This window comes from Ochotona curzoniae, unplaced genomic scaffold (assembly GCF_017591425.1).
Source record: "Ochotona curzoniae isolate NIBS_2020 unplaced genomic scaffold, NIBS_Ocur_1.0 scaffold_2453, whole genome shotgun sequence".
Lineage (NCBI taxonomy): Eukaryota > Metazoa > Chordata > Mammalia > Lagomorpha > Ochotonidae > Ochotona > Ochotona curzoniae.
In genome coordinates this window covers 18,363,816-18,376,011 of record NW_024467094.1, presented here as the reverse complement: position 1 = coordinate 18,376,011, position 12,196 = coordinate 18,363,816, and the positions used below count along the sequence as shown (strand labels likewise).

The 12,196-nt window shown below is 44.3% G+C and overlaps 1 long non-coding RNA gene across 1 annotated transcript in view; it reads right to left on the bottom strand.

Annotated features, from left to right (window-relative positions):
- Positions 1 to 5,292, bottom strand: part of LOC121170435 — a 70,394-nt gene extending 65,102 nt beyond the window's left edge. Inside the window, exons 1-2 of the long non-coding RNA XR_005885957.1 lie at positions 4,784 to 5,292; positions 4,337 to 4,407 (exon numbers count right to left, since the gene is read on the bottom strand). This is a non-coding gene — a long non-coding RNA (uncharacterized LOC121170435). The remainder of the gene's footprint in view (positions 1 to 4,336; positions 4,408 to 4,783) is intronic.
- Between the last annotated feature and the right edge of the window lie 6,904 nt (positions 5,293 to 12,196).

Below are 12,196 nucleotides of genomic sequence, written 5' to 3'. Positions count from 1 at the left end.
AAGCTAATCCTCTGCCCCTGGCAAGGGATCCAATCTGGGCAATGGGTTGTATATTGGATGCTCCATTTAAAATTCAGATGTCTGCTAATGGTCTGGAAAGGAAACAGAGCATGGCCCAAGTCCTTGGTCTTCCATATCCACATGGAAGTTGTGGGAAGAGGCTCCTGGCTTCAGATCAGCTCAACTCTGGCCACTACAATCATTTGGGGAACGAACCAACAGACAGAATATATCTCTCTGTCTGACTCTATCTTTGTCTCTGTAAATTTCTTCTCAGAAATGTGTATTCCATGTTTCCTCGGTTCTGCTGAAGCAGTTAAGATTGAAACCTCTATTGAAACCTGCTATTTAAGAAAACAGTTTCTTCTCCTGTCTCTTATTTGCTCAAGTCACACTATGCTTTAGTTCACCTACTATGGGAACCATCATGATATGATGCATATTCTAGCTTTTTTATAACGTGTCCTGTTCGAATCTCCTTCTATTTACCAAACAAGAAAACCAATGCTTACTTCCTATCCTCTTGTGTTTTGCACTTGCAGACTCAAGCCAGATGTCTCACGGACACTCCATCTTAGACACACTCTTCAAGGACATGCTGAGTTCCTGTTTCAGGTTACAAAAAGATTTTCAGAACAACGAGCAGCACTCACATTAGGTTTTCTTCCCATCACATGCCTGGTTCACTGAATTGTTTCCTTGTATTTGGACTCATTCTTTTCTTTGCTCTAGACTCTATGAACTGCTTTCTACTGCAGTGCATGACTGAGACACTTCCCTGAACCTGGAACAAATGCAGACACATCAAACCCAGGCTTGGCTAATCTGATTCCTCCTTGCAGACCTACGTCTGGGTCATTTGTTGAATAAAAGTAAAATTAGGGACCCAGTACAGAAGCCTAGTGGCTAAAGCCATAACCTTGCCTGCAGTGATCTCCTATAGCTATTGAGTCATGTCCCTGAGACTCGCTTCCACTTCAGCTGCCTGCTTGCAGCCTAGGAAAGCAGTGGAGGACAGCCCAAGGCCTTGGGACCCTGTACCTGCATGGGAGACTCAAAGAAAGCTCCTGGCCCCTAGCTTTGGATAGATTCATCTCCAGTCATTTTGGTCATTTGGGCAATAAATCAGTAGATGGAAGAACTTTTATTCTATTTACCTGCACTCTCTATACCTGACTCTCCAATAAAATAAATGAAAAATTTTAAAAAGTAAAACAAGAGACGATTCCACACAGGTGACCCTGGCTATGATGGAGTGGCGACACTCACCTCCTTGACCAAGATTCCCTGCCAGCACTGCTAGTTGCAGTGACCAGCAGAGGCGTTAGCATCAACACTGTCTGGCTCTGGTAGCAGGATATGGTGGCACTAGCCAAAATCATCGAAAAGAACTCTTTTGCTTTTTATTTCTTTGGTATAATTTTGTTTACTAAAATTCATACAAGTCAGTGTCTAGTGCTTTCTGATAAACGATAGTAGTTCATAAAAATATGAGTATTCTGGGAATCCAATGAAATAAAAGTTTTTTCTTCAACCATGAAAGGCAAAACCTCAGTTGAAACTGAATGCCCACATTCACATCCTTTGCTCATCACATCATGGAGCATTCTCTCTACTCTGCCCACATTTCATACAATGCTGTATTGTAGAAGCTGTTCATTTCTTATCTTCCTTGAGTAAAGAAGCAAACATTCCTGCAACAGACCTTCTGGCAGTTGTGAGAATTTTGCTGGTGGCCTTTGAATTCAGATGTTCTGTCAAAGCATGGCTATGGTGTCTTTTTCATTACCCTGCTGGCTCTCAATCTGTCATTTTGTAGAAGAGAGAAAACATGCTCAAATGCTGGTTCACACCTCTCATGTCAGCAGCTACTGGAGCTGCCTGGGTCTAGACTCAGGACCAGGAACTCAATCCATGTCTCACAAATGGGTGGCAAGGACCTAATCTTTTGGTCCTCACCTGCTACCTCCCAGAGTCCACCAAAACAGAAAGCTGGAATCAGAAAGTAGACCTGAGACTCAAACATTGACACTCCAACATGGGACACAGGCATCTGAACCAGTGGGTCCAATGCCCAGCCCTCACAAGGAGGGTGAAGCCCTCCTTGGAGCAATGTAAACATGCATTCCAGGCCATTCATGCGCAGGTGGGCCTAGACCCTTGCTGAGCCATGTTACTGTAGGGTCTGCTGGTTTACCAACAGGCAGGCCAGCTGGGAAGCTCTGATAGAGGAAGAGTGTCTTTCTGTATTTCTGTCTTTCAGAGATGATGTTCTTTTCCCCTTAGGACTTTGGAAATACTTTCCCAGAAGGATACAACGTCCAGCAGAGGTGGTTACCCTACCAGGTAAGAGACACACAAGATGTCACCACATATCAAAGATATGTGAGCACCTACCACTGCAGGCTCTGGGAGGCAGTAGGTGACAGCTTCAGTAGTCAATCACTGTGCCAATATGAAAGTCTGACTCAGTTCCCTGTTTATGGCATTGGCCCAGCACAGCACACCCTTACCCATATCTCTCCATGCCCACTTTCAATGTTCTGACCTTACAGTAAAATCAGTAAGTAAAACTCTTGCTATAGCAAAATGGCATTTATATCAGAGAAAGTAGTTATAAAATGACAAAGCCAACTCTGGTATGTAAATGAAACTATCATTTTGGGGAAGAAGTTAGTGTAGTATCCAACATAACAACACCCAAACCAACTAAACATCCACAAGTGGTTTTCCAATGATTGATTTATTTGTTTACATGAAATGCAGAGTGGCAGTGACATCTTCTGCTCACTGGTTCACTCCTCAGATCATTGCCCCAGTCTGGGTCACACATGGCCTAAGCAAGTTCTCCCATGTGGTGGCAGGGTCTCTAGCACCTGGGCCCTCTTCTGCTGCCTTCCCACCAGCATTAGCAGAGAGCCCAATCAGAAGCACAGCAGCTGGACTCAACCTGGTGCTGCATGGGGGTGGCTCACACCACAGGCAGAGGATAAACCCACTGCACCATGATGTGCACTCAATCATTCTGTTTTTTATCTAAAATTGTGAGCCTTATATTGGTTCATGTGCCTTACAGATGATTTCTTCCTAGAAGCATGCAGGATGTGTTTTAGATGCTATTTATTAAAAGATATCTGTAATGTAAGTATTATTAATTTCATTTTACAAGTGAAAAAGCTAATCATAGACACTTCTGATACCAATTTTAACATTTAACAGTTAGTACATGGTAGAAGTAGGATGTGAGCCTGGTAGAAAGTCATTGAGAGGAAACAGTGCTGTGGCACAGATATTCCTGATGGCTCCACTTCAGATTCAGCTCTTTGTTAAGGCTCCTGGAAGGGCACAGAGGGAAGGGCCAAGTATGGGAGACTAGGACAGAACTGATAGCTGCCCATCTGGGAGGCTAGGAAAGAGCTCATAGCTCCTGATGTCAAACCGACCCAGCACTGGCTACTATAACCATTAGGGAACTGACATAGCGGATTCAAGTTCTTTATTTCTCCTTCCTTCTCTCATACTCACCTTTTCTCTCCCTCTCTCTCTCTCTCTGTTGCTTTACCTTTAAAGTAAAATTAACAAATAAAACATTTTAAGAAATCAATATGGTGTTTTAAAACTAGGCCAAGATTATGAAAAGAGAAGGCATTTCTGATTTCTTTGTACAAACATTCTTGGATTAAATTGATCACACTCCTATCAAAACATAGACAGGAGCCTCATCATGTGAAATTCACATGTAATTATGTAAGATGTTACACATTACAAATGAGCAAGCCATCAATGGCACATTGGTGAGAGTAAATTGCCACATGAAATATTAATGTCACAGTCCAATTTATGTTTCAATATGGAATTATGTATTTCAAGCTCACTTTATGCGACAATGTAGTGAATTTTGGAAAGAGCTTACTCTGAAAGAAGATTGCAAAGCAAGAAAGCTGAAGGAAAGCAGGAAGGTAGGAAGACAAGCTAAATGTTTAGTGTACTTAAGTAATTAACAATATTAATTGTTGTTAATATGAATATTTGGTCTGCTGTATCTTACCCAAAACATTAAATGAATTTTCAGTCCTGATGAACACTGAGATGCAGAAGTATTTAGCTTTCAAAAGTTAGCATGATATAATCCCACAATCCCATGTCTCACTTATCATTAAGAACATTGAAACTGGATCACTGTGGGCTCTTGGTGGATGTTCAGATGCCACTTGGGACACGTCCATCACTGACCGAGTGTCTCAGATCAAGTCCTGGCTCCACTTACAGTTATACCACCCCTGCTAGTGCACACCATGAGAGGCAGCAGGTGAGGGTCAGGAACCTGGGTGCTTACCCATGTGGAGAGCTGGATTTAGTTCAAGGTTCCTCCCTTCAGCCTAGCTCCATTCCACCTGTTGTAGGCATCTGGGGAAGAAACCAGCACACAGGTAATCACTCTCTGACTCTGACTCTGTAACACTCTGTGCCTTTCAAATAAAAAGAAGCAATACATTATGAAACAAATTGTTTCAAAACAAAAATAAAACTGAAAGTACAAATGTGTGAAGATTTTGCTATGCATCCATGTTCACAGTAGCATGACTTGTGAAAGACTAAAGCAACCCAAAGGTCCCAATGGATGCACAGACAAGCAACATGTGAGGCACACATGCAGTGGGCTCACACTCAGCCTAAGAGCAAGGACAGCCAGTACAAGACACAAGACAGATGAACACTGAGCACATCACACTAAGTGAGAGAAGCCACTCATAGATGAACACAACTGAATGATCCCACTCACCTGAGTGACACAGAGTAGCCAGTTCAGAGACAGAGGTAACAAGGTGCTGAGGCCAGCTGGGAGGAGAACAGGCAGTTAGCATTTAATACAGGTAGAGTTTCAAACTTGTAAGGCAAAAAAACAATTTGTGAATGCACAGTAGTAGTAGTTGTACAGACATTTGAAGGTATTGAATGCTCCTGAGTACACTGTGTTGACAAAAAAATCTTGCTTCCAGAGACCTGTGGATTCCAGATATCTATATTAACATCTGTGCACAGCATCACATGCTCTAGACGACCCAATAGCATATCCATGTAAGAGTCGCAGTCTGTGTCTAACATTTCAGAGACAGCAGAAGACTTTCATCTTGCAAACAGGCTCCTCCAAAGGTCCCTGAAAACTCTCAGGCCTCTTGTGGGACAAAAGGGCATGGAGGCAGTTACAGGACCAAGACAGGACTTAGGGTTCTGGTCCACATCCTCGTAGCTCAGAGGGGGTGAGAACAGACTGAGATATGGCTGCCTCCCAGCAAGTTCTTTCCCTACCATGTATGTCTCTTTCTTCCAGATGTAGAGATCACAAAAGTTTCTATCCTTCCTTGTACTTCACCATCTCTCTGTGACTGCTGTTACTCCTACACCACACGACGCATCCAGTGCAGCAACATGAAAGATTATTTTGAAACCAGCGGTCAATGTCCCATGCCAGCTGTCATGTAAGTACTAATCTCACTCACCCCATGCTGGAGACAAGAGCCTATAGAGTCTCTGGAGAGCACTTGATGTGTGGCTGTCCTGATGGTTCCCACCTCAACATCCGGTTAGTTGAAAGGCACCTGCTGTTCTGACCAAAGGCCAGAAAGAGTCACTCTCACAGAGAGCAGGGGCCAGGAGGAGGGAGGTGCTGCACAGCAGGCAGAAAGCTGCCCATTGAACTTCCACAAATCACAAGGCACTTATCAAAGAGTCAGAGAGGGAAAGAAGAGCAGTACTGAGTGGGGACTCCGAAATTCCAAGAGAATGGGGCTCCCACTGCATTTGTGCACACAACCCAGTCTCCAATTTTATTTCCTTTCTCAGATTCCACACGAAAGGGGGACAGCGGGTCTGCACCAATCCTTCAAATAGTGAAGTTCAAGATTGTGTGATGAAACTGAAGAACCAGGGGAACACTGTGGTATCTGGATAAACCGGCAACTGCAAGGCTGGAACACAGATATGCATCACTTTAATACCAACTGCTAACATGGCTGAGAAACCAACAGAGGATGCTCACCATTCCTGGACCCTTACATCCCCATGGGGATCCCAGAATAAGCCCCATAAGCCCCTGGAACCCAACTTCACCCTGGTCCAGCAGCGCCAAAGCCTGCAGTGGTTACGGGAATATCTCACCCTGGACCCGGTGCCATTCCTTCTTCCTCACAACTCACGAAATTCGTGTCAGTCCAGCCATCCACCAATCAGATGTAACCTGGCATTCCACCTAAGAATCCCACCCCCAATCTTCCAGCCACTTCAGCAAACCTGCCAACTCACCAATCTTCCCTAGGCATTCACCTGCAGTTGCCAATCCCCTGGGGCCTGCCCTTAATCACTCCCAAACCTACCCCCAACACCTGGCAGACAAAAAGGCCCCCCCAGGTGCAGCTCTCTCTTCTTTTGCTCTTTCTCTTCTCTCTCCTCCTTCCAGCCTGACTTTCCCACCTCCCGATCCCTTTCCCCTTTTTCTGATCTCCACCACCCCAACACTGTTCCTGCCATTCTGGAATAAACCTCTTAAGATACCTAGTAGCCTCTGGTGTTTTCAGCTCACGGTAAAGAAATAGGTTGCAGCAATTAGCTACGCATAAAATATAATATCATATGAACTAAAACTAGAACTCTAACTCTTTTTAAATAACTAACATTTTCATCTCACAAACATGATCCTAAAGTAAGTCCCTGAAGACTCTCAGATGCCTGGCAGGACAAAAAAGCATGGAGACAGGTATTGGCTCCAGAGAGGGCTCACAGGCTCCAGTCCAGAGCCTCTTGTCCTCAGGCTGAGGGACAGGCATGTAGTGAGAAGAGACTGAGACACTGCTGCCTCCCACCAAGTTCTCCCCCAACACTGACCTTTACTTGTAGATGAAGAGATAAGAGAGCTCACCACTGGACATCATGTGTCTGATGGGATCAGAGTCCAAGCGTAAGTGATGACAGCATATGGGTGAAGTTTGCACTCTGCTTGCATCCACCCCACATATAGGACAGGGACAATGGGCTGGCCCACAGGGAACAAACGACCTCCAGGGAGGACCATGAGATACCATGGATGAAACCATCAAGGCCTGCTGAGTTCTTGGACACACCTTCATTTGGGTGGCACAATTATTGCCCACCCATTTCCTAATTGGTTAAGAGACCACCAATGGGGAACCTTATACCTGTAGGTTCCTACCCAACAAGGAGGGGTCAGGGAACACTTAAAATCCCAAGAACCTTCCTCAAACTTTTGGTGTCTCTCCCTCCAGCCGTAGAGAGGCACTCCACCTCCTGGCTTTCTCTCAGAAAGTGATTTCTCCTTCCCTCTCCCATTCCTACTCACCTGATCCTTTCACAAGTAAACTTTTCTGTATGCAACAGATTCCCGGCTTTTATTTTTGCAATAAGCTGAGGAAAAAACCCACTGGGCATTCCTGGTAACAACGTGAGAGAGGAGTTAGACTGGGTAGTAGGCAGTTAGGGTATTCTGGGTCCCTAAGTCATCATTTTTTCCCTCAAATATAAAAGGGTATTTTCCCCACCATGTCTTGGATTCACCAGAGCACTGTTAGAGTGTGGGTCAAATGTTAGAATGCTTCAATGCAATGCTATTGTTGGGCAGTGTGAGGTTCCTTTGTGCTGAGAAACTGCTACACTACTAGGACAGGAGGCACCTGAACTCAGGGAAGAATCCACTCTAGCAATAAAGCTGTTCCTTGCTGCCCTGCAACCTTGTGTTCTATCAACTAACCCAGGCACAGGAGGGCAGAGGTGCAATTCTTCTCTGGTCCCAGCAACAGGAGGAAGATAAGGGTGTGAGAATGGGATGAGCCATAAAGATAATGAGTATGAGAACTGAGCAGACTGCTTGCACCTGAAGGCCATAAAAATTAACACGTCTAAGGTTGTTACTTTGGATGTATGTCTCAGCCAAAAAGGGTGTATTTAATCTCCTGTCTTTTCCTAGTTCGAGGTCCGACCTCCACTTGGCTGGCCTGTGTGCCCCAAGTACAGTCTGGCCCCAGCATGCTGGCACAATAAACTCTGTTTGATTTTTGCATTACCAGTGAGACTCTTGGTCATTTTCTAGGGGTTGACTAGCTCGCACCCTATCGCACAGGGGGCTCGAGCCAGGACCCTAACATTTGGAGGCCCTGGACAGTGGTGCTAAGTGGCTCGTGGATGCGGTGCCATTACTCGCAGTGGAGTGCTGAAGGCAGCAGCAGCAACGGCATGGCACAGAGCACACATGGCAACTTAGCAGCAGCAGCAGCAGAGGCACCCCTGCCGTCACAGCCCCTGTGCAGCTGCAGTCACCCTCACTCCCTCAGATAGTCCTCCCTTTGCTCGCACCATGACTGATCAACTGACCCAAGAGCAAACTGCCGAGTTCAAGGAAGCTTTCTCTCTATTCAACAAAGATGGTGATGGCACCATCACCACAAGGGAACTTCACACTGCCCAACAATAACATTCCATTCTAGCATTCTAACCCTTTACCCACACTCTAATAGCACATTTAACTCCAGTGACAAGATTTCTGGAATGCATGACAAACTGAAATCGTGTTGGGTGAACAAGAACCAGGCAACAATGGCACTTGCTTGAGGGGCAGTGGGAACACAGGCTGTAACTCTCTCACACCCTGGGAGGTGTCTGATTTAAACTCTTTAAAAAATACATACTCCTCTATTCTGGCCTTAAAGCAACACATCTAGTAAAGAGTATCACTTACAAGAACTCCAATAAGAAAAGGAAACTGAAGGAATTACTAAACTTTGCATGAGTGTTGTCCTCCAAATTAAGAGACTTCATAACAGCATTTTTTTTTCTTATTAATAAATTTTATTTTGACATTCTTTACATAGTTAATTAGGGTAAGAAGGTTCAAGGGCTACAGGAAAGTGGATAATACTAGTATGTTTTCCATATTGTTAGCTTCATATTCAAAGGGGGGTATTTAAGGGAGAAGCCCACCCAATTTCCCACCCTCCCCAGGTCCCGGATATAGGACATGCTCTGAGGTTCTTGCTCAAGTGGTCTTGATATTGCCACAGCATAACAGCATTTTTAAAAAGCTAAAATCACAGTTATCAAATACGTCTTTTTAAGACATTAGGGAGAACAATGTTCTGCAGCTCCCTAGGGGAACCGAGGTTGTTGGAGTTATTAGGGTGACACTCAGAAATGAGGTGACCAAAGTAGAAGGCACATGCATAACCTGTGTATAGGGCAGAACACAATCGGGAACTTCTGGGATCATCTAGCTAATGCTAGAAATGGCCCATTTTTGTGAAGGGCAAGATTTCAAGTGCACGTATCAGTTCACAGAGGCTGGTACTTGATCCTACCCACTAGGACATCAATCAAAAGGCCTCTTCCCTTATAAACTCAAAGAGGCCTGGTTTTGGGCCATTTTCTACTGCTTTCCCAGGCCAGAAGCAGGGAGGTGGATGGAAAGTGGGGCAGCCAGGACATGATTCAGAGCCCATATAGGATCCCAGAGCATGCAAGTTGAAGACTAAGTCACCAGGCTGTCTATCATACTGTGCCCTGTTTTTGTGTATGTGAGTGTATAATGTGAAATATAGATATATTTCACCCTAAAAAAATCAAACCTTGGTGAACCAGAGCCATGAATTCTAAACAACAGAATATTTTTAATTTGGAAATGACATTTTAAAACTATGGCTAGTTTAGGGGTGATGTGCTTAACAAGTCAACAGAAGACCTTATGATAACAAAACAAATTTTTAAATGAGGAATCATATTTGGAAAACAAAAATACTCCTGATCTGATGAAATCTGAGAATTGTAATATCATCAAAAATGGAGCACAAAAAATTCATACTATTTCAAATTCACTAAGGGAGTTAATATTTTTAAGTTTTGTCAGAAGTTTAGAAACAGTAGGGTTGTTTCTATACATATATATACATATATATATATATATATATATATATATATATATTAAGGCTTATTTATATAACTGAATGGCAGAGCAAGAAGAGAAAGAAACAGAGAGAAAGAATCACCCATCTGATTATTCACTTCCCAAATGCCACAATAGCCAGGCTTGTGCCAAGAGCTTCCCCTGGATCTCTAGACATTTTTAGCACTGAACTTTAAAATTTGCCTCAAGGAGACTTTAATACTCCTGCTGACACACATTTGGCTATATCTACACTCTCCAATAAGGCCTTACAAATCTCAGTTCGTGTGAAACAAATGAATAATTCCTATTCTGCAACACTAGCAACCTGTGGCAAAGGTTATGCTCTTGTCTCTTTAGAATTTCCTGATGGATCCTCTGAAAAGCTAAAGGTTTCTCCTATGGCTCATCTGGCCTCGGAAGTACAGCAGTTGCCTTGAATACAACCCCACCCCTGGAGAAAATGGAATCCCCAGTGGAACTTACTCAAAGAATGGAAGAACTTGACTTACACATAGCAATACTCATAAATGAGGATTGTTCAACTAACATTCCTTTTGTTCCACCACAGTTCAGGGGCACAGAGAAATCCCCCACTTTCTGAGAATGTTTGAGGAAGACTATAACCATAATCCATTAAGATTGTAACAGGTGGGCCCCGGCGCGGTGGCGCAAGTGGTTAAAGGTCCTCGCCTTGCACGCCCGGGATCCCATATGGGCGCCGGTTCTAATCCCAGCAGCCCCGCTTCCCTTCCAGCTCCCGCTTCCCTTCCAGCTCCCTGCCTGTGGCCTGGGAAAGCAGTCGAGGACGGTCCAAAGCTTTGGGAACCTGCGCCCGCGTGGGAGACCCAGAAGAGGCTCCTGGCTTTGGATCGGCATAGTATCAGCCCGTTGTGCTCACTTGGGGAGTGAATCATTGGACGGAAGATCTTCCTCTCTGTCTCTCCTCTCTGTATATCCGCCTTTCCAATGAAAAAATAATAAAAATAAATCTTAAAAAAAAAAAAGATTGTAACAGGTGATGTATAGGTAACAGATTCTTAACCACTGAGAGAATTAGGAAAAGCTATAGACTTACAATGGAACCTGAGAGCACCCTGACACTTTTTAATGGTGGTCATGTAGTCTTTTATCACAGAGCAGGAAGGGATCCCATAGCAGAGCAGGAGGACACAACCACTGTATCCCTGGTCCCTGCGAGACCCTGGTGGCTTCCCAAGTGCTTTTACCACAGAAGCAATGGACACTTCACCAAGGACTGTCAGAAAGGACACCGAGGACCATGCCCCAACATCCAAGAAGAGCATTGAAAGTTTGACTGCTCTCGTCGAAGGCCAAGAACTCCAGGGCCAGTCATTTCTTATTGGATTTTCCACATGAGACTGAAGCAGCCCAGGACCTTCCTCACAGGGTGTGCTGACACATCAAATCAGCCCATGGTGGTTCTCAGAGTTAAAAGAAATTCTAGAAATTTCCATATGAACACAGGAGAGCCACTTTTTCTGTCCTTAGTGTTATAGGACTTTTTGACACAAGAAGTGGCAGCAATTTCATTTCTCGTCTCACAGGAAAGAAGAAATTTCTTATGAACACATTCTAGTTTGCAAAGTATAATTTTTTAAAAACATTTATTTATTTTTATTGCAAACTCAGATATATAGATATATAGATATATATAGATATATATATATAGAGAGAGAGAGAGTGGAGGAGAGACATATAGGAAGATCTTTTGTTTGATGATTCACTCCCTACGTGACCGCAACAGCCAGAGCTGAGCCAATCTGAAACCAGGAGTCAGGAGCCACTTCCAGGTCAGTGCAGGGTCCCAAGGCCTTGGGTCGTCCTCAACTGCTTTCCCAGGCCACAAGCAGGGAGCTGGATAGGAAGTAGAGCTCTCAGGATTAGAACCGGTGCCCATATGAGATCCTGGTGCATGCAAGGCAAGGACTCTAACCACTATGCCATCGTGCTGGAGTCCCTTTTTAGTGATAAAGAGGCCAGTCTGAAACTACCCCCTTGGCAATAGCCCAAGGTGCAATTAGGCTGAGGCTTTAGGTGGGGAATTGGTATGTTAAGGTCGCCCTTGTCTCTTGGGGAAGCATGTTCTTGATATGTTAAAATATGCACTTATCTTGGGAGAAACATGCTCTGGTGAATCCATGACATGCTGGGGAAAAAAAATTCTTTTATATTTGAGAAAAAAATGGTAAGTCGGGCACCCAGAATACCCAAACTGCCTACTACCAAGTC